Genomic DNA, 19932 nt, shown 5'->3' with positions numbered 1-19932 from the left:
GGCATAAGAGAGACTTATGTTAAATATTATAAAATTTAAAATCTCTACTCCTCAGGAACATCAGGAATGCCTTCTAAGGGAATCGGTGGCACCTGAACCTGGCCCTTTTAAAGCAGTGCCTCCCAAACTTTCTGTGATGAAAACTGTTTCTTTCTCCATCTGTTGGAGGCCAGTATTTGTATAGAGCACAGTTAAAATTAATCACTAAGAAAATGAAATAAAAACAATACAAAATGGAAGGCCAAGTTTTACCATTATGAGATCTAACAGGGATGTATTACTCTATTAAAGTGTTATATTATTTTCTAAATACTCCCTGTTTTTGTACTTGTTCCATTGCAGGGCGATAAACATTTCTTAAACACCCATCCATGGACCACAGTTTGAGTAGTGTCGTTTTTGGGACATGTGGAGAGAGGATATTACATTGAGAGGAGAGCAGCAGCAGAGGCACAGAGGTGGAAACATTACACAGGGCTTTTATTTTTTCTGACATTTACTATTTTCGTGTCTCCCCCTTGCTTCCTATTTGGGAATATGTACTATTCGGTGAACTGAGGGCCCTGATCCAAAGCCACGCCATAGATGGAATGGGTTAGGATATGAAAAATGTAGCACTGATTTATATATAGGGTATAGGTCAATAGGGGCAATAATTAATTCTGGTTCTGGTCTTTTCTGTGCCCTTGACTAGCTAAGCAGCATTGAAATGTGCTCCATCTGCTTAAGCCCCATTTCCCACCTTGAGGGTGCAGCAAATGACTTCTAGAATTTCTATCAACACTAGTAGTTCCTATAGAAACAGCACTAATCCAAAGAAATACAACAAAACTAAAAGCTAAACATAACTTGATAGGACAAATGCATGGAGAATAGTTATTTTAAAAGAGTCTCTAGTTATATTAAAATATACCAAGAGTGCATCATACTCTTGTTCTTGATATAGGGAAAAGTTTTATATTGGAATCTAAGGTAAACTTTTTAAAATATCATGTTAAAAGCAAAAAATAAGGTTACCATATTAAGGTATATTAAAAATAAAAAGCAACTAACATAACATGTATATATGCCTCAAATATCATAGCAACTAAATACATACCAATAAGGAAAATTGAACATAGATGGTATTTGTGCTTATGAATATGTATTAAGATCTCTGCGAAACAGACATAAGTTAAATATTATCTTTGCATTTAAGAACTGCCCTAGTTACTAGCGTGGACAGCTTGAACAACTCTCTTATGCTCACTCAGTCTTTGTTTTTGTTTTGCTTTATCTATAATATGGAAATAATTGCTAGCTCATACTGTTATTGTGAGTATTGAGTGAAATATTTATAGAAAGCACTTAGCCAAGTTCTTGGCATGTAGAATGTCCTCAATAATCAAAGTTATCCCATGCTTTATTTAAGAAAATAAAATATGCCCATTAAAAATCCATTAATAATACCTGATTTAAATTTAAGTTCCTACCAAAAATAGAACATGTGTCACCAATTGGTAAATAATCATTTAGCCAAATAAGGATTATGAAGCATGAGAGAGAATGTGGAATAATGATTAACTTTTATTGAGTGCTTACAATATGGTGTCACTATTTTATGTACTTTATAAGAATTAACTCATTTTATCTGTATAGAAAATATATAACCTCGTAAATGCTATGATTATTTCCAGATTAGGAAATTGAACCACCAAAATGTTAAGTAATCTTCCCAATATTGACAGCTAATAAATTGCAGGACTGGATTAGATTCCAGACTCTACTCTTTTTTTTTTTTGCCTTCTAAAAACTTTTCCCCCAGCTTTCCTAAGATAGACCAAAAAAACAAAACAAAGCACCCAAAAAACAAACAACAACAACAACAACAACAAAAACAATTGCACATAACCAGGATCTACAACTTGGTGGGTTTGGACATATGTATACATTTGCCTTGCCATCAACACAATCCCACTAATAAACATATACATTACCTCCAAAAGTTTAAGCTGGATAATTAGGAATGGTTTTATGGAGATCAGCTTTGGATAGACAGAAAATAGAAGAAGGATATTCTCTCCTAAGTAGATAAAATGAACAAAATACAAGTTGAGGTCAGGATTATTTATGGAAAATTTACTTTAGGTAGAAAACATCCACCAAGTGCCTATTACGTGCAGACTACTCTGCTAACTGTTGGAGACATATAGAGATAGGCAGACAGTGATCTTACCTTTGAAGGTGCCTTTAGTCTAATAGAGAATATATACAGGGTTATAGTGTTTAGTCCTAACACAAGACTGAAAGTGACAAGTGACTGAATCAAAGTTGAGCCAAAGTTCTTTGAGAATTCAGAAGAAAAAGGAGAATGGACATGCCCAAGCAGGAATGAAGGCATGTTTATAAAATGGTTATCATTAAAGTTACGTCTTTAAAATTATGCTAACAGAGATTTGGAAGAGGGATTACAGTAGAGAAGCGATGTCATTTCCGATGAGGGGAATTTTAACATAATGTAGAATAAAATCGTTAGAGTGAATCACCAATGTGGAAAGGAACAAAAATTAGGATATAAGGTTGGAGAAGAAGGCAGGAGTCTTCAATGGATGGCGGATTTAATTTAAAATCCTATTAAATATTCGGGGCAAGTTTAGAGAAACTTGAGTATGAGGTATATATTAGATAATACATCAACATTCATTTCTTATGTGTGGTAGTGGCATTGTGGTTATACAGAACAGTGTCCCAATTTTTAGGGGCAACATGTTGAAGTATTTAGAGTGAAGTGTCATGATATCTGCAACTTACTTTGAAACAGTCTAGATAGATGATAGATAGGTTGATAAATCTACACATATATATAGATACAGAAACAGATACAGACACAGACACAGACATAGACATAGATATAGATATTGTGGGGAGGGCAAAGTCACTTTACATTAAAACAACTAGAGATGCCATTACAACACAGCTACACAGGACATCCTTCTTCCCCCCAAAGGTATTGAAGCTTCACAAATGAATTATGTTAAGACTCCTTCCTTGGGTGGGAGAAATAGTTACATTCCTCTGCCTTCTAAACTTGAGTATTTTAATGAATTTTTAAAAAATGTTTGCTTGTTTGTTTGTTTGTTTGTTTGGGGAGAGAGAGAGAATGAGAGCTGGGGAGGAGCAGACAGAGAAGGAGAGAGAGAATCCCAAGAAGCTCTAACCTCAGCATGGAGCCTGACTTGGGGCTCCATGCCATGACCCTGGGATAATGACCTGAGCCAAAATCAAGAGTCGGATGTTTAACTGACTGAGCCCTCCAGGTGCCCCAATGAATTTGAGCTGCCTTCTCTTGTGCACGTTTCCTTCTTTTCCACTGGACACATACCTTTCCTACTGCTGAAGAGATGATAGTCATTAGAATGGTGGTGACAGAAGCTGATATTTGTCAAAAGCTCTATTCACAGTCACAGTCTGACTGACAGGTCTGGTGACAATGTCTTCATTTTTTTAGGGGAGGACACAGATATTAGAGAAGCTGAATGAGTTGTTCAAGGTTTCGTAGTTAATAAGTTTCAGGATTTGGACTTTTTCTTGTCCTCTTGAGTCTGTGCTGATTCATCACCATTACAGAAAGGCATATGTTGTTCCTGCAGATTGTCAATAGTTGGCTATCCTGCCTCTTGTCATCCTTTCCCTCCCCAAGTCATGATCTTCAAGTGAGAGACTATCTTTGCCCAGGGCCATTAGTTGTATAGTCAGAACTTCAATGTCACTGGCAATATATTTTAACTGTGTATAACTCCTGAATTAACTGATGTGACACTAAGCATGGGCTTTTTGCCATGATTCAGATACCTACTTTAAGACTGCACACCTAATACCTCCCCACCAACCATGTTAGCTGACTAGCCCTTCCGTTGACCATGAGGGGAGGAAAACTGCTGATAACTACAGCACATCTCAACTGACTTTTCTTAACTCAGACCTTGATAAAATATTACAAGCAGGTGCACTTCTCTAAGCTACTCCTCAGCTGGGCATTTTTGTTAATGGTTCTCCTAAAAAGATGTCAGTTTTAGTGTTTCCATGCACTCCCTCTTCCATCTACTTCAAAAAAACAGGGATTGTTTCATTCCAGTATTAGGTAAATGCCACAAGGAATGGAACATAGCCCATCAGATGGGTGAATCCATATCTTTAAAGAGAAGACAAAACTCCCTCATGCTCTGAGCATTTTCCATCTACTTAGCCTTACATAATTGGACTCTAGAAGATGCCCAAGTGTCTTTTCTCCCAATGGAGTCCTTGAGAGGGCCTCAAAACACTACCCTGTAGGGAGAAGAAAGGAAACACACCAGAAAATTGGAGGTAGAAGAAAATTCTGATCTGATTCAGTAACCAGGCAGTGGGTCTTTGGCCCAAATCGTTTGCAGCAAGGCTTGCATCTTAGAGCAACCCGTTTCCCTGGGCAACTAGGAAAGCATGTTTTTACTAGGGGAGATTCTCAGTTCCAGGGATACATGTACAGAAAGAACAAGAGGTGATGAACTATGAATTATTATAAGTTAGAGAAAACTGCAGAACTTAAAATGAGAGGCAGAATTTTAAATTTAGCTATTAAAAAGAACGGGGAGAAAGGCAACACTGCCAGAATATTAGGGAGTTTACAGGGCTAGTTGCCATCATTGGAGCTTTTATTTTTCAGACAGTTTTGAGGAGGAAATGGAATGGAAAGTTGAGTTTGTCTGTAGATATTTTTGCCACATCTTTTGCATTGATCCAAGAGTTTTCCATGTTGGTTGACACACCCCAAGCCTGTAAGTTTTGCACTTTCATTCATATTGAAAGAGAAAGTATGTTTGTGGAGGAGAGGTTCCACATTGTGATCCCTGTGTCCATGGCACAATTCTCCCCCAAATAATGGTGTTGTGGCTGCACAGACCCTGAGACCCAAGACAACATTACTGGAATGTAGTAACTCTGGAAATGAGAACTGTGATATATCTGAGGATAGAATGAAAATATCTACCAGCTTATTTTTAAACACAAAGCTGTAATTATCTTGGCATTGCTTACATAGTGTTGTCTTATTCCTTTAAAAAAAAAAAAGTGAAGTGTGTGAGTCTCAAAATTGTCTAGTGAGCTATTTGAAGAATCCCTATGCCTTCAGAACAGCACTAGGTAAATTCTCTTCACAGAACTTGGCATTTGTCTAAGGATTTTTGTTTGTTTGTTTCTCTCTGAGTATTGTTATTGAGGTATATTGGGAAATTTTACATAAAGACAGTTCTGAGGGAACTAGGAGAGTTGGGCAGAAGCAGAAGGTAAGCAGCAGTGGGGACCTAGCATGTGGTAAGCCTCAAGAGAAGAAAGGCATGGGTGGGCCTGTGCTATAATTACTTTATTAATAAAACTAACTCACCATACTTGGTGCTGTGTATCTTCTCAGTGGGGAGCAATATGGAGGTCCAACGAATGTTTGTGAGTAGAAAGAGAGAACCCCAATCAATGAGGACGGTAGTCCATTCCTCTTCTGTGCTAGTAAGACCTGTTGATAAGTGAGCATGTCTAGGGGATTTGGACTATGATGCCTAGGAAACTGCAAACCACTATTTGAGATACTGTTGAAGGTGTGGAGAAAAGAAAACCTGGAGCCCGAGTGCTGCTGGAAGACTCCCATGTGGAAAAGAATTAAACTTAATATCCATGCTTCCAAAGTTAGCAACAAAGCAAGGCAAGTGAGGGGAAGCTGGCACATTCCCATGTAGTATAATGAATTAACTTTTTGAGCAGACAGAAACCAGTTCTTGGAAGAGTCTAGGCCCACACCCAATAACCCCTTGTCGGGGAAGCGGTGATCGGTATTCCAGCATCTCATGGACAATGAGATTGCATTCGGAAAGTACTATCCTGCTCTGATGGTTCAGTGACTTGGGTGTCTAAACTGGCCTAGGAATCAGCCTCTTCCGTCCACTGTCTTGTTCTACCCCCAGATTATCATTACTGCTATCTATATACCGCTTGTAAAACATTTCCTACTTGTTATATCATTTGAGCTAAACAGCAGCCCTGCGAATCAGACAGTATTTCCCCCTGTTTGGCACATGAACACACACAGGATCTGAGTAATGAAGGGACTCCCCACTCTCCAGGGCCACCACCCGCCCCTACAAGTCAGAGATCCCATAACATAGATCCCCTACATGGCACAATTGCAGTGAGGCCCAGACCTACTACTCTAGAACCTGTTCTCTTTCTACCCCATCACACTCTTTGCACCCTGTTGCCAGATCAGTCATAAACCTGGAGGTAGACCAGTCACCAGGTTCTGTGCTTTAGCTTTTCTGTCAGTACAAGGAATAACGTGTCTGCTCTGAAATGCACTTAGAGGGTCTCAGCTGAGAGGTGCTGAGTAATTTGTTTTTCTTTGTTTTTATAATTTTGTGTCAACAGTGTAATGTCCAAGGTATGCTGTCAACTATAAACTGGGAAATGACTCCAGGTGCACAGTTGCCTTTAGTACAGGTGGAGCCTGAGGCCTTTAGGATCTTATTTTCGCACACACACAAAAAATGACCTAATTAATTAAAAACCCCAAAAACCACAATGAGAGAAAAATTAGAAAATGCGTAGCTTAGAGAAAAGGTTATATTGATTTAGGGAAAAAAAAATGGATTTCTTGGTTTTGCTTCTCTCCAGCTCTTTGTTTAAGGTATCTGTGGGTCATGGGAATAGAATGTTTTCTAGCTAATGAGACATATTAGATATATTTCCTTTTGTGGTAGTGATTTCTGGTAAAATGTTTGCTTGGGGCAATATATGTTTACAGCACTAAATAAATAATCCTCAGCATTGTATGTGTTCCATCTCAGCACACGTTAATTTTTAATTAATTTGGCTATCGAGTGTATTTTTAAGCATTGATTTGGGAACCTGGGCTTATAGTATCATAAAGAAGAATTTAAACTTAGAAACTTTGAGGAACTCTCCAGAATCGTGTTTCGTTTTCCAGAAAACTGAAGTCCAGATGACTCATTCAAGGTCATACAGCTGGAAGTGTTTTAAAACTCTATGGCCAAAAATTCCTTTCTGAATAAAGAATAGAAAGTAGTCTTGTCTGCTGGGAAAAGGAATGGCAGGGTTATTCAGAAAAGTGAGGAAGTAGGTTTGCCTGCTGTTTTTATGAACCCACTCCTGGATACTCCTTATTCAAACTTGAGTGAAGAATGGGTTGTCCTTAAAAATAATACAGTCAGTAACTTGTTAGGGCCTATGTGTGTATACTGTCCTGAGTTCCTTGATTTTTAAATACAAAATAGCTGAAGAGATCCCCAAAACCCTTTTTTTCATTTTCATCAGATTACTTATTTGTAATATTTCTTGTCTACTTTCCCTACTAGAATGTAAATGTGATGGAAGGCAATAATTTTTTTTAGTTCACTGCTGTGTCCCCATCTTCGATTCTAGAACTAGGCCTGACTGATAGGAGATGTTTAATATTTGCTTAATTAATTAATCAACATATAAATGAAAATTGTGAGGAAACAAATGCGTATTCCCTGTGGCAAGACATGGTATACAGTAAACTACGGAGGGACAATATTTCATTCATTTCATAGATATTTATTTAGCGCCTTCTAGAATCATTAAAGGTTAGAGCTGGAGAGAATCAGAGACTGTGTAAGGAAAACTCCCTCATTTTTAGAGATGATGAAGTGAGTGAGTTTTCTAAGTTGCAAACTAGTTAGTGATAGAGCCATGGATTACAATTCAGACTTTCTCATTATTTCTTTAAAATTTATTTATTTGGAAGCACCTGGGTGGCTCAGTTAAGCATCCGACTCTTGATTTTGACTCAGGTCATGATCTCACACTTTGTGAGTTTGAGCTGCACATCAGGCTCCATGCTGACAATGTGGAGCCTACTTGGGATCCTCTCTCCCTCTCTCTCCCCCTCCTCCACTCACTCACTTTCTCTTTCTACCTCTCTCTCTGAAAATGAATAAAAAGTAAACTTAGGAAAGAAAAGTTTTCAAAAGGGGGGTTCCTGGGTGGCTCAGTCAGTTAAGAATCCAACTCCTTATCTCAGCTCAGGTCATGATCTCATGGTTTTTGACTTCAAGCCCTGCATCGAGTTCTCTGCTGACAGTGCAGAACCTGCTTGAGATTCTGTCTCTGCCTCTCTCTGCCCATTCCCCACTTGTTCTCTCCTCTCTCTCTCTCCCCCTTTACTTATTTTGAGAGAGAGAGAGAGCGAGAGAGTAAACTCCATGCTGTCAGCCCAGAGCCCAAAGTGGTGCTGCATCTCACAAACCATGAGATCATGACCTGAGCCAAAATCAAGAGTCAGACACTTAACTGACTGAGTCACCCCGGGGCCCTCATTCTTTCTCTTTAATCACTTTAAGGCATGGAGAATGTGTAGAGCAAGGTACAGTTGCTACATCCCTTGAACTTCAGTAAAAACTAGATTGACACCCTTGGACTTGATCTCTTTTACATGTGTTTTCTCTGAAAATTAAGGATTGAAATTGGTTACTTGATAGGTTACATAGTTGAGATGTTTTAAGTTCTAGATCATATTTCCTCCCATTTCCCTCATTTCCCACTGTGGGGTTTATAGTCCTTGGAACCTAGGATAACCTCTCAACTCGTCAGTTTGCTACTATTCTAATCTAAATGGGTCAGATGCGCAAGGTGTCACATTGAAACATCCTTACCCCATGTTTATATGTGTTTTCCATAGCAACCAGCCATGAAAGGTCATTCACTTACAGTGGGCCCCTTCAAGCATATGAGACACCACTCAGGATCGGTGTTTCATTCAGTCTTTATATCAACAGCAGACACTCACTCATTCAGTCGCATTGAGATCATCATTCTCTTTACCAGAGAATGAAATGTAGAAAAGAGATTCCTACTTCATAATTAAAAAAAAAAAATGTTTCTTTGCTTAATGACTGACAGCAAACTTGGCGATCTGGGAGAGAATGCACTGGCATGAGCACACGGTGTGTGTCCACCCCCCCGCCAAAAAAAAAGTTCCAATTCTTAGGTTGTTTATGGTTATGTGCTGAACCGTGTGGCTAGAGTTTAGACCAAAACCTGCAAGTGCTAATTATGCATTTTCTGATCTTACACACACAAATACAGATAACTCTGAACTCCACTCCCTTTAACCCTCCAAACCATCCTCCTTACCCCTCACCTGCTCTTTCCCCACAACTTTCTCTATAACACACAGATAATCATCTCCTTCCAGACTTTGAAGTGACATTAGGTTTGTCAGAAGGGCTAATGAGTGACTGTCAGCAAAGCCATTGTTTGAACATCTGCAGAGTTCTATTTGATAGGCATCTATTGTACTTTTAATTGAACATATTCATTCATCTACAAATATTTATTGAGTGCCTACTATATACCAATCATTGTAGTGTGCTTTATGGGAAATAATGGAAATGAGGTAACATAATGGTCAAGAAGAGAAAGCATTGTTAAATCCTATAGCACCAAGGGCTTGGATGGAGAACACATCTTATGGATGGCAGTGGAAAATACATGGCTTTTCATCTAGGTTCAGGGGCTTTTTCTGCTATTACCAGTTGACCCGGGCCAAATTAAATGTCACAGGAGTTCACATGAAGAGACCCCCATTGCTGGGGAGTAGACTGGTTGGCAACGTACTAGCTGTTGTACTATCTGAATTCTCAGTTGAATGCTTTTAAAGAAAAGCAAGCAGAGGGGCACCTGGGTGGCTCAGTTGGTTAAGCGCCCAACTTCGGCTCAGGTCATGAGCTCACAGTCCGTGAGTTCAAGCCCCACATCGGGCTCTGTGCTGACAGCTCAGAGCCTGGAGCCCGCTTCAGATTCTGTGTCTCCCTCTCTCTCTGCCCCTCCCCTGCTCAAGCTCTGTCTCTGTCTCAAAAATAAAAATAAAAACATTAAAAAAAAAAAAAGCAAGCAGAAAATATCCAAGGCCAATAAACTGGGAAGCTGGTCCAAATTAATGACCTTATTCCAATTCTCTTCCTAGCTGACTCCAAAGTCAGTCATATTGTATTAAATTGTCCCAGATTCATTACAGCAGCTGCACAGCTGTGAGCTCAGACTTCAGCTGGTTCTCTATCAGACCTTCTCCTGGACTCAACTCCACTCATACCTGTGAGTATCATGTGTTAAAATTCAATGAGGAAACAGAAACAGTGTGCAGGAGTGACTTGTTGAAGGAGGCTAAGAAGATGCAGTAGGCGGGAGGTACTAGAAGACAGTTACTAATCTCCACTGCCTCTATCTCCCATTTAGCCTTAGGATCATGGCAAAGTTAGAGAGGCACTTAGAAATCATCTAGCTTCAGGGCTTCCCATTCTTTGATAACTGGAGGCACCTTTATAATTTTTATCATAATGCATTAACTATCTGTACTATTTTTTGCCTAATATTTTTATTTAAATCAATTAAATTTTAGCCTACTTTATCTTCCTCCATGTCAAAAATATCCATAATCTGATTTTATGGGTTGAAATAATTGCTGCTTTTTCCCCTTAAAATACATTAAATCAAACTCCACATTGGAATTTTAAAATGTTTATCCATGAACCCCCTCATGTTCAAAATATTGGGAAATGTGGATATAATTCATCAGGAAGACAACTTGATGGAATACCATGAGGAAATAATTTCCTCAAGGTCACCCATTGAGTTGACTTTAACAAAATAAACATTTTTTACATCCAGAGGCATCACGTTATCGTGAGAGACAAGGTAGTGGTTTAAAGAGCCAGAAATCAAGCATTCTGAGGCCAGATTCTGGGCCTGACACTATCCTGCTGACTTGCTGTGACAATTTAGTTCAGCCCCTTTCCAGGGGCCTCATCTCCTTCATTAGGACATTAAAATACATAATTTATAGATCCTTCAGGCCCTTATTTTTTTGCCTCAGATATTTTTCATACATTGCCTTCTATACACATTAAAACATAGGTAGATAGGAAAACAGCTGTCTGATGTAGAATTACAACATTGATTGCTTCAGAGTTCCACGGGATTGGAAGATAAGCTCAATGATCTATTCCCTAGGCCATTTTATACTCTGCTCAATGTTGTTCCTCATTTCTTAAGGTTTATGAGAAGATTCACTGCATTTAAAGTAGCTTTAACTATCAGTTAACACAAATAAAATAGGATTGTAGAACATAAGGAATACTCTGTATTGAGGTGGATACCCTAGCATCACTGTTTAAGGATTTTCCTGAGTCAATAATGTTGTTCACTAATGTTACTTGGCATACATAAGTGAAATTAATATTGGTAACCATTAATGCGACAATGGTCTTCAGTGTAGATAATCCAGCACTGTCATAAAAATGCAGAATGTATCTTTTGTTACATGGCACCGAGAAACAAGCACTGGACTTGGAGTTCAGGCTATCCAAGTATAAGTTCTGTATCTTCTCTGTATGATACTGTGGACACTTGTCATTTTTAATGTGCTTTGGAACATATTGGTATGCATTATTTAAAAACATTATTATGGCAGTTTTAAGATTAGAGTTATCATTTTCCAAAAGAAACTAGTTTATCCAAGGACAGGTTAAGAAGTGGAACCAAATTCTTAATTTAGGTTTTCTGAAATAAATTATGTATACTTTCAACAATTGTATTTAACCTCTTAACATTTCTGAGTTTCACTTACTCCACCTATTACAGAAGATCATTTTCATATTATATATATATATATATATATATATATATATATATATGTGTGTGTGTGTGTGTGTGTGTGTGTGTGTGTGTGTGTGTGTGTATAGTGAGGATATATTGTGAGGATATATATATATATATATATATATATATATATATATATATATATTGAGGATCAAGTAAAACCAGTAGATGGGAAAATACATTCTAAACTATAACAGACCAAGGTGCACCTGGGTGGCTCAGTCGGTTGAGTGTCTAACTCCTGATTTTGTCTCAGGTCATGATTTCACCATTTATAGGATTGATCCCCATGTCAGACTCTGCTCTGGTAGTTTGGAGCCTTCTTGGGATTCTCTTTCTGCCCCTCCCCCTCCCCGATCGCTCTCTCCTTCTCTCTCAAAATAAATAATAAACATTTAAACCATAATAGATCAAAAATTTAAGAGCTGTTAGTGTTGCTTCCCAGTGCAACGTCTGGCTTGATTTATGCCGTTTATGATTAGTGTGTAATAATCAACCTCTCTGAATTTTTAATGTTAGTGCTTGTCTCTCTTTGAATTGGCACATTGTGTCTTCTTATGGTGTTCTGTTGCTAATGGAATATCATTAGAGGATAGAGAAAATGTTTTTCAGTTGTGTGTGAGAAAGCAACACACAAAGGCATACCACAGTGTCCTCATTTGCTGAGCAAACTACTCTTGCTTTTTAATGTGGAATGCAGAAGATCTAATTGAAAAGAGACAAAAATGAATTTTGACTCAGATTCTGCAGGATGAATCATAACCCACTTTCTCATCTGAGATGTGAAGAAAAAAAATTAAAGAAAACCAACCACCACACAGTTTTACTGTCAGTGTCAGCATAATCAATACAGAGTATTTTTTTTAGCAGAATAAAGAGTGAATTACTACCAGGCTATGAACTGCAGGTAGTAGAAAACCAAATTAATTTTTCTTTGTCTATAGTCGGCTTGAAATTGCCTTTCTTTTTCGGTCTTCATTAAAACATGCAATCAAGAGAGTTTGGGGTCTGTCAGCAATTTTTGCCCAAACCATTCAGAAATGTGATGATCTCTATTCAACAATTAAAGGCCAATAAGAGACTAGGCAAGCTTGGACCACATTCTATCCCAATGTCCTTTTGTCATGCAATAGGGAGCAGGGAGACAGCAAAGCAGCAGAAACCTGGACACAGTGGAATTGCTGCTTCCTTGAATTTAACTTACTTGAATTGTTGATGTGAGTGACTACAGAAAAATGAAGATTTTTGTCTGCTGGAGCCCAGAATACAAATATATAATATACCTTACCAGCAAATGTAGCTTTTTGAAAAATTTGAAAGGGTTTTGTACAGAGAGGTACTATAGACTATCCTAGAACATGGTCTTCAATTCCTAAATCAATTTCTTTCTAGTTTTTGTTAATGTTCTTTTAATAGCTTCTGTGGCCTTTATTTCTCATATAGATGTGTGTGTGTGTGTGTGTGTATATATATATATATACATATACACATGTGTATATATATATGTATATATATATACATGTGTATATACATGTGTACATATATATATATATACACGTGTATATGTGTGTATATATATATATATATATATATATACACACACACACACATACATGTATATGTTATATATGCTATGGAGCATATATAGCATACATTTCTATGTCTATGTCTCCTTCTTTACCATAAGATCACTGAGAAGAGAGGCCATATTTTCCTTATCTTGTCCTTCCCCCAAAGAGCAAAATAAGAAGGTAGAGTTAAAGGAGTCCTTAAATCTCTCTACGCCGCTCCATCAAGACTTTTACTTGTATTAGAGATTCTCTAGCTTGGCTTGATCCCAAATATGCCTACTAACAGTTCTGTTGACAATAAGACTAGGTCATATCAAGCACTGACTATATACTACAAGTTTCGCATCCAATACTCCTATAACCCTATAACATGGGTACTGTTCTTTTACAGATGAGGAAATTGAAGCAAAGTGAAGTTAAATAATTTTGCCAGAGTCTAGTAATTCTTGGACTTTCAATTACAACCTAGAGCCTAGCTCTGAACCCCTGGATAAATTGTGCCTTTGACTACAGTTTGCAGAAGGTCTGGTCGAAGATTGGGCTGACAGCGTCTGTGCTCATCATGTGGATTTTCTGACAAATTCCATTTTATGACTCCTTCTGCTTCTCTTGGGGGATTTTTCAGTATGATTTGATTTCCTCTGATTGAAGGGTCTCACCACTGATCAGGCAGGAGGTAGAAATCCAGGTGCACCACCAGTCTGCTTGCACTACAGATGTCTCCACGGGCACTGTCTTAGTTCTCCTACAAGAGTAATAGTGCCCAGCTGGGCCACTTAGTCCAGATGATATAAGAAAAGTGCTTACTGTAATACTGTTTATGATAGCAGCTCTTAGATCTACATCTGTATTCCTCTGTTCTCTCTTGGACTTGAAACCTGGTTCTTTTGATTTTAGCAATATCTATACCCACAAACCCCCTCTCCTTACACTTCATCCCAATCCAGTGCTGCCTTCATTCACACAGGGAAATAGTTACTTTTAATTTTTAGTAATCCATCTGCACTGGCATCTTCTAGTCTAAGTTAGCCTTAGAAAAAGGCCAAGTCCAGTCTCACTGTCAAAGTGGAAACGAGAGAGAGCAAGGAGAAGGGAACTCATCTTGAAAATAAGGTCACCGTATTGGTATGTCATCGTTCACAAGAGTTCAATGCACTAGCTAGCAATTGGCTTGCTCAGTCGGAAGTTGATGCTATTTTAGGCTATCAGCAGGAGTGTCAATGTATCTGTGAATTTTGGCATTTTATTTCATTAAGGTGGTTCAGGAAGCCAGACACTGATTAAATGATGCTTCGACTTAGCTCCCACTCCTAATTTTGGACGTGTGGTGTCTTCAGGCAGCTGTTGTGACACCCTGATTCTAAAGAAAACTTTTCGTGCTTCTAAAGCAACCTTGGGAACAATCTACCCCACGTCCTGCTATCCTGGAATCTCCCATGCTCTACATCTCTGGTCACAGGTGGCGTGGAGATACTATTGCTTCCAGTGCTCCTCTGGCAAATCAAGGAAATACAGCTCAGGTGTGTGCATACAGTTTTGATCCACAGTTTGTAAGAGCAGCATTCTCACTGACACATAGGCTCAGGATGGATTTTCATTTGGAGATTGTGTAAGAAGATACCTACGGAAGGAATGGCTTCATCATTGCAGTTACTTTCAAAGTCAAGAGATACCCTAGACAGGCCACAAGAATTGTTTAGGTAAGACTAGGAAAATTCTAAACTTTCTGTTGTTGCGAAGGGTTTGGGATCTGATTTCATTTATAAACATGGTTTAAATGAGAAAGATGAGGATTTCTAGATAGGAAATTTATATTTGTTTATCCCTTCATTCTTTCTTAGTTGTTGAAGGCCTGCTTGCTATGCACCAAGCACTGTGCCAGGCATTTCCATTAAACGTTAGTCTACAAAATGGAGACAGATGTGTTTACAGACAACTCATTGACAATATGGTAAGTGCATTACTGGAGTTAGGTGAAAAGTATTATGAAAGGAAAAAAGTTAGAACAGGTTTCTAACAGGTAATGTTATGTTCTAACAGGGGCTGAATGTGAATGGAATTTTCCAGGCAAACCATGAATTTAAGGACATTTCAGACAAACAAGTCAATGGGTTCAGAGAGATCAGAATATTGCAGAAAGGACAGTATGACTAGAGAATAGGAAATTGGAGGGGAAATGAGACCAAAGAACGATCAGTGTTCAGATCAAAATGGCTTTTTCTTTTCTACTAGAGAGTGTAGAGTATGTCCTGAAGGCCTGAAAATCTATGAAGGATTTGATCAAGGGGATGACACAACCTGAGAGATATTGATTAGAGATTCACTCTAGGTACTAGTACTGGAGGGAGAGGTGGGTGTTGAACACAAGAGGATTCAGTGACTGGAGGTCAATCTGGGTGTCATTTGCATTAGTCTACAGGGAATGACAGGAGCCTGAACCAGGACCTTCATGTTGTTACAATATAGGGGAGAGAGGGATAAATTGAGGCTTATCCTTGGCTTCTATCTTAGGTTAATGATTAATCATTAATCATTAATCATTAAGTGAGATGAGAAGACAGAAATTCAGTAATGACATGCCATTGATTCCTAGATATCGTACTTACTGGGAAGCAATTGAGTACCATTTATCAAGGCTCATTGAGCACCTACTGTGTGTGGGTACTGCTGTAGGCATTGGCACAACATGAGTAATTAAATCAAGCAAAAAGCCTGTGTTATGGGGCTTTCATTCTAGTAAGGAAAGACGAGACATAAATAAGTCAAGCCTATGGTATGTCAGCTGGTGCTATATCCTACAGAGAAAATTAAGCAGGAGAAGGGGGATAGTAAGTGTTACTGTGGTGGTGCAGGTGGAAATAACACAGTAAATAATGTGACAAATATAATTGTGAGGTTCCTATTGTTGGTGAAATCTTGTCTGCCTAATTTTGTTTCCTTTCCATTTGTGTTTGTTTTAAAAATTATTATTTCTCCTAAACAGCAATAGCAACATAAACATTTACAAACACATAGATGTATACACAATGGTTTGTGTTGCCAACATACCACATGCCAGGAAAAACAAAAGAAAACAGCTGCTAAAAATATATGTATCCAAAGGAAAAAGAGGGGGGAGAAAAAAAAAATGGAGATTCCCTTAGACACTAATCCTTGCCATTCAAATCGCTGGATAGTATGAATTAGAAAGTCACAGAAGGGAGATAATCAATATTTGAGCGGGTAATGTAATTCTGATACTCTTGTTGCTGGAGGGCCTCAGATATAACCCAAATCCCTTACTTTAGACAGAGAAACTTTGGATCCGGCGAGGAAGTAGCTTGTTCAAGGACACCCAGGTAGGTCTAGAAGTCAGGTTCCTTGCTGGCCCACCTAGGGATCCTACCATTACTCACCATAGAGAGTCTCAAACTTGGGGTCTGGGATCTCACTTTCTGGGTTTGAACTTCTACTTTGCCACAGTGACCTCAAGCAAGTTTCACCTCTCTTTGCACCAGTTTCTTCATGTACAAAATAGGGATGATTATAATAGTATTTATGATCGTGTTTCTGAGGTTTAAATAAGTTAACAGGAATACATGCAAATTACTTAGACCAGTGCCTGACATAGAGTTGGTGTTCAGAAAATGTTCATTCTATTATTGCAATACTGAAGCTTTAGAACAGCATGATGCAGATTACTTGGGCTTTGTGTGTTTGATCACAAACTTGAAACCAATCTCTGATGAAGGCTCTACCTAAGATCTTCTGGAATTTCTAATTAAGATGTTAAAATATTAACTAGTTTTTTTTGGGGGGGGGGTTATTGAATGAATATAAAACACATTAAAATATCTGATATTTGTTTCATTCACAGACGTTCTAGGCATCTCATTTTAGAGCTGAATTATGTGAGATTCCAAACCAGAGGTAGAACGCTAGCCTTTAAAGACAGGGACATGCCTTGTTCATTTGTGTATATCTAGAACAGACTGGCCTTATAATTGTTGACAGTAGGTGAGTACTGACTGTGTGCCAAGCACCACACTAAACGCTTTACACAGCTGATCATACTTAATCCTCACTGCAGGGAAGCATTTGTATCTGAATTTTACAGATGAGAACTTTTAGACCGAAAGTCGTTCAGTACCTTGTGCAAGGTCACCCAGCTAAGATGGTAAGAGGCACAACCTAAATTTTCATCAACCAGTCTCTGTTTCTGTTTGCTCAGTATGTCTGCCTTTAATGGTGATACTTTTCTCACCTAGTTACTATATTCTGCCATTAATCTGAACTTTATACTAACATCCTTTCTGTGCCATTCCTACTGCTTATTCATAGAATTATAAAATCATTGATTGTTTTTTGGTGAAAAGACCTGGAGACAGTTTCCTCGTTCTCCCCTCAAAGACTTAGAATCACCTGAGGGAAGTTTATCACTATACCTACACACCTACCTTATACGTATACTGTGGTTCTGATGTAATCCTAGCCCCACCTCTACTGAGAAAATGCTATCAGGTTGAGAAAATTTCGCTGGTAGAGTGTGCCATATTCCCCAGGTGTGATAGAGAAGTGGAGTGGGGGAGGCTTGAGAATTACTGATAAATTTTCATGTAATGAAAACTGAAAACCAGAGAGTGACAGTAACATCACCAAGATTACAGCTAATTCATGACATATCTACGTGTAGAAGCCGGGTCATTTTGACATTCGGTGTTGGGCAGTTCTTTTGGTTAGTCCTCAAAACTGCCTTTGTGGAATGTGCTGTGTTCTTTTTGATGGTTCTAAAGGAATACAAGGCTAAAAGAAGGGTGTGGTTTTATTTTTTGTTTGGGGGGGGGTAGGGAAGAAGGTCAGGGGGAGAGAGAGAGTAGACTCCATGCTCAGTGCAGAGCCCCATGTGGGGCTCGTTCCCAGGACCCTGAGAACATGAACTGAGCCAAAATCAAGAGTCAAATGCTTAACCAACTGAGCTACCCAGGCACCCCAGAAGGGTGTGATTAATCTGCCTGGGATCCAGTAACAAATTAGTTGATCAAAAGAGGATAAATAAGTTTATTATATTATGCTACTCTGCACCTCGTCACTTGGTTCTAGTTAAGTAATAGGTCACCAGTATGGAATGCACACTTTCATAATAGTAGGTTTGTGGGTTGCATAGCTTTCTTGCATATGTTTTCAATTTCTGTTCCTTTGATAACTGAACAAATAGCAGAGATGGTGAAACTCAGCAAGAGAATTATCTCCTAGGTTTTCTGTGATCTGTCTCCTCTAGTGAGTCAGTATGTCTAGTAATGACTTGGTAGATTATAAGGTTATTTGGTTTGTTAGTTAAGTAAACATTTATTGAAAGCCTAATATATCCATCAGTGACCTAGGTGGGGTGAATCAAGAGTTGCTATAAATCCTTTCTGGGAAGGAACAAAAGGTGCTGTAAATACTTAAGAAGTCTCTGTGCCAAAGAAATTCATGGACTACTAAAGGTTAAAGGATCAAAAATAGGGGAGCCTGGGTGGCGCAGTCAGTTAAGCATCCGACTTCAGCTCAGGTCATGATCTCGCGGTCCATGGGTTCCAGCCCCATGTCAGGCTCTGTGCTGAAGCTCAGAGCCTGGAGCCTGCTTCTGATTCTGTGTCTCCCTCTTTCTCTGCCTGTCCCCACTCATGTTCTGTCTCTGTCTCTCCAAAGTGAATAAACATTAAAAAAAAATTTTTTTAAGGATCAAAAATATATACTAATCATTTTGCCATGTGATAAATGTTGTAAAGGGGCTTGTACATAATAGCTATGAGGGTGAATATCTGGTAGCCCTGGAGCGAGTGGGTTTTTAAGGAGTGATAACCAAGCCAAGTCTTCAAGGGAGAACAGAATTGTTCCAAGTAGAGACAGAGAGGAAAAATGTTACACAGAAAAGAACCAGCATGTGCAAAAGAATAGAGGTAGGAAAGAATGATGACCTGGGAAACAGTAACGAATTGCAGACTTCATAGCAGAAATTCTCTGGGACTAAAGCAAAGTTGAAGGAAAAGGGGTAGGACATGGGAAGAGAGAAGATTCGGGATCCAGTGATGAAAGATGTGGTGTGATATGTCATAAAAAAAAAAAAAAAAGATCTTTGGACCTTTTGCTGTGCAAAATGGGACAGTAGTGACTACCGTTAAATAGAAGGTAACATCATATTAGTGATTTTTTTTTAAATGAGGGGATAGCCATTGTTATTGCTATGTAACACTACTAACGGCCTAGATAACTTTAGAAAAAGCCATTTCACAGGGGATCACAGAGCTGGAAATTTCATGAGAACAGATTTAAGGCATGTCTGGGGAGAGAAAAGGGTACTGCTATCTTTTTTCTCGTAGTTCAAAACAGGAAGTGCCTAGGTATGCAGAAATGCAAGTCAAGCCTAACTACGTTTTTGGTGAGTCTTGCACATACGTTGATTTTCCCACATCAGCAATAATAGTGCCAAATATTACTGTGTGAATAATAACACTGGGTTCACCTGCAGGGGGATCATCAGACTTTAAAAGTGAATACTATGAACATACAGATGTAAGAGTTACTTGCAATTTTCAAAAAAAAACAAAAAAAAATCCCTAGTAGATCCTCAGAAATCATCAGGTTCTCATCAGGTAATGTGTGTGTATGTTGTTTGTGCTGGTCCCACCTTCAAGCGGAA

The 19932-nt window shown here is 38.6% G+C and overlaps 1 protein-coding gene across 9 annotated transcripts in view; it reads left to right on the top strand.

The window, feature by feature from the left end:
• Positions 1 to 19932, top strand: part of LOC122229688 (LIM domain containing preferred translocation partner in lipoma) — a 680467-nt gene that overhangs the window by 521367 nt on the left and 139168 nt on the right. The gene's annotated exons all lie outside the window — the stretch shown is intronic.

The sequence above is a fragment of the Panthera leo genome, chromosome C2 (genome assembly GCF_018350215.1).
Source record: "Panthera leo isolate Ple1 chromosome C2, P.leo_Ple1_pat1.1, whole genome shotgun sequence".
NCBI classification, from domain to species: domain Eukaryota; kingdom Metazoa; phylum Chordata; class Mammalia; order Carnivora; family Felidae; genus Panthera; species Panthera leo.
Note: the sequence above shows the minus strand (reverse complement) of the source record. Positions and strands in the feature narration are given on the sequence as shown.